General features: G+C 47.7%; 1 pseudogene; it reads right to left on the bottom strand.

Annotated features, from left to right (window-relative positions):
* Positions 1-604: 604 nt before the first annotated feature.
* On the bottom strand, positions 605-3073 carry LOC117866963 (laccase-15-like; annotated as a pseudogene).
* Positions 3074-3834: the final 761 nt, after the last annotated feature.

Genomic DNA, 3834 nt, shown 5'->3' with positions numbered 1-3834 from the left:
GAGAAAGAGAGAGAAAGACACAACATGGCCAGAAGGCCAGGGAGAGGAAATACCCGATGCTGGCCCAGCATTTTAGCACCAACAACCTATGGCTTCGAGATGGAGACAAAAAAATTATGATGCCACATGAGCTGATAGGATAGGATAGAACTGATGAGCGACGCATGTAGGTTTCCATATAGCGGTAAATTGGCGAGCCAAACAGCAGAATTCAACTGTATCAATACCAGTTCCAAATTCCGAGCTCCAATATCTATATACGGATGGGGTGTCAGTGATTCGAAAAGGATGAATAACGAATGAAGAGAGATAAAGAAATATACTATGCTAATATAGCATTTTAAAAATTATAGTTTATCAAACCTAGCCGTGCTATTAATTAGCGCAGGCCAACTTGCTAGTTAACATGTACAACATCAACGTGGACAATTGTATGGATCATAACCACACAAGTCCGCACCTAGTTCACTTACAAACTTTAATATCAAGAGCATAGATAGCATCAAGGAGAACAATTCTATGGATCATATCAGAGTGTGAGGCACTAGAACTTTATATACCGATCAAATATCATTACAGATCAACAATAAGGAGTCCTTTTTTTTTCAAAGCAGGTCAACAAGGACTCCAACATACTCAGAAACACTAGAACAATACACACGACTCTAACATGACATTGTGGCTAAATGCGATAACTCAGCTTGTGCATGGTTTTATTCTTCTGCAAAAACTGAGACCCCTGTAATAAAGGTTCTGCAGCTGCCATGCAGCTGCCATCGTTCCAGTTGAGATTCATGAATAACAGAGGCGCCACCAAATAATGGTCAAGACGACGAGCTCAAAACTTCACCACCACTGTCACGCCGTCGCAGACTCGAGGATGCTCAAGCTTATCTCCTAGACTTCACTGGCGCGGCCAACCTCAGTTTTCATAGTTTTGAGGTGGAGTGCATTTGGCACAGCATGACGGCCATGGTTACATCCCAAAGGCACTGAAGGTGGTGGTGGTGGGAGAGATGATGTTCCCACTGTCGGTCCATCCTCTACAATGAATATTGCTGCCATGCTCATTGTCAAATGGAACTCATAGTGGCAATGCATGTACCATGTCCCGGTGCAAAACAAGACAAAGCATTATCATGCTAATGCTGTGAGCGAAAAAATTCTTCACATGCATAATTCCATGTCACTTATACTAGCAGACATGGAAATTCTCCACGTACCTGGATTGTCCGCCACAAACCGGACAGCAGCCCAGCCGACCCTCGGAACGAGCACCGAATTCCTCAACGGCGGATCAACCAGGTTGTACTTGGCTACATCCCTTGCCGGGTCAAAGTTACCGACCCCCTGCGCGAGCAGGAACATGTCGTGGCCGTGCAGATGCATCGGGTTGGAGTCGCTCTTTATCACCGACATGCTCTGGAACACAATATCCACCACGGCGCCATATCGAAAGCGCCGCGCCAGGGCGGCCTTAGACGTCGGCTCCACACGCCGCTCCTTCGGCCCCCATGGAATCAAGTCAACGTCCGTGAAGTTGAATACTTTCGGTGGCCTGTCAGGAAGCTCCTGCAGTGCGTCCATGTCGCTGGTGTTGTAGTAGTGCGCTTCTAGCACCGGCCTGTTCACGTCGGGGAGCTTGAAGGAGACATTGTTCATGGTCGCCACCATTATGGACTCAAAGTTGCCGCTTCTCTTGCAGGATTGGCCTCCTCGCCGGCAGATAGAACCCAGGCCGATAGTAATGTACAGGGACTCATCGGCACGCTGCGGCACCTGTGTCTGCCGTGTGTGGTTCAGGCTGGTCAAGTTGCCGTGGAAGTACAAGGAGAGCATCACGTCGTGCTGGTCGGGCATCTCAGGTGCCACTGGCGCACCAACACATGGATCTTCTTGGGTGCCATCGTCGGCGATGTGGCATGTGCTGTACTGCACTGTGCCTCTAACGATGTACAATGGGAGCTGAGGGTCTGGCTTGGGCGCCTGGTTCCCCACGGCGGTGATGTAGTACCTGCCCGGTGGCGCGTCAGCAACCATCAGGGCGTCAACAGTCTCGCCAGGCGCGATGGCGATGATGTCCGTAGTGTAGGGGCGGACGTAGTTTGCGTCGGCGCCAACCACGGTGAACTTGTGCCCGGCGATCTTGAGGTAGTATTCGGAGAAGAGAGCAGCGCTGAGTACGTCTTGCCGGGCTCCACGTCCAGCACGTAGCTATCTTCCTTAACCCCTTAATCAGAGTTGAAAAAGAAGTACTAAGTTTAAGAGAAAATCTCATTTTATTCGGGCATCAATAAGCATCCCATAAACCATTACCGGAGCAGTTTTGGAGATCTCCAAGCTTGCTGTTAATTGTCGATGCTTTCGGGATATCAAAAAAGTAACCGTTCACTAAACTCCTGTCCAACTCATCTAGATCCATCTCCCACCACTCCCCTGCCACAACAACAGCAGATCACCTCAGAAACAAACTCAGCATAGCTTTGCCAGGTGCCTATGTCGCCTCAGAAACATGAACACATTTGCAATTTTGTTATGTTCTAGTAATAATATAATGAGATGGAAAAACAACACAAACCTACAATGATGGGGATCTCCTTATGAGGCTTGGGGAACGGATATGAGCTGACTCCGTGTCTCGGCCGGATGATGATGGCTCCATGCATGGTTGCCCTGAGGCAAGAAGTGTAGGAATGCCACCACAAGGTGCCTTCCTGCTCGGCGACATCGAACCGGTAGGTGTAGTTTTGGTTGGGCAGGATGGGGCACTGGGTGATCATCGGCACCCCGTCTGCCCAACAGTTGGTGCTGCTTCACCCCATGCCTACACAATTCAAAGCACAATTAGAATAGAATTGGAGTTTGGCCCGTTTGGAACGAGAGGGATGAACTGAGTGATAAATGAACTAAGTACTTAGTGATTCGATTACCAATGGATCGTTATGTTGTGGGGTGACTTGTTGACGACATGAACAACCACGGTGTCTCCTTCAGTGACCTCTATCACCGGCCCCGGGAGTTGCCCGTTCACCACTGTGACCAGCGTCTCCTTGCACAAATGTCTCACGGTCATCTCGCTCACCTACATACATATTTGTATAAGGCCCCGTTTGGTTACATTTGCTTATTTTTAGCACCTGTCACATTGAATGTTTAGATACTAATTAGGAGTACTAAACGTAGACTATTTACAAAACCCATTATATAAGTGGAGGCTAAACGGCGAGACAAATCTATTAAGCCTAATTAGTCCATGATTTAACAATGTGTTGCTACAATAAACATTTGCTAATGATGGATTAATTAGGCTTAATAGATTTGTCTCGCCGTTTAGCCTCCATCTATGTAATGGGTTTTGTAAATAGTCTACGTTTAATACTTCTAATTAGTATCTAAACATTCGATGTGACACGTGCTAAAAATAAGCAAAGGGAACTAAACACCCCCTAAATCATACACTCATATGCATTCTTAGAGCAATATATAATTAATTCATAACAGCGCTGATTGAAAACAGAAATAAACGAGCGACGATGAACATCAGAGACATGGAGGAGCATAATGCTTACAACGAACGTGTGCTCGACGACGGCTGCCGCTGCTCCTCCTATGGCCATGGCGGAGAGCGCAAAGATGACAGCGAAGGCAACCGCTGTGGCTGCAACGGGGAGGCTCATGCTCCGGGTCTTCATTGTTTGCAAATTTGTCTGCGCCTTGCTCTGCAATGACTTCAGCGCTGGAGTTGCATGGATATATGCATGACTACTAGGGAAAGTTTGACGAAAAAGGATCGGAGGCTCTTAGTGTGTGTACGGGGAAACTGCAAAAGCTGCC

The sequence above is a fragment of the Setaria viridis genome, chromosome 8 (genome assembly GCF_005286985.2).
Source record: "Setaria viridis chromosome 8, Setaria_viridis_v4.0, whole genome shotgun sequence".
Classification (NCBI taxonomy): domain Eukaryota; kingdom Viridiplantae; phylum Streptophyta; class Magnoliopsida; order Poales; family Poaceae; genus Setaria; species Setaria viridis.
This window is presented reverse-complemented; position numbering and strand designations above follow the sequence as displayed.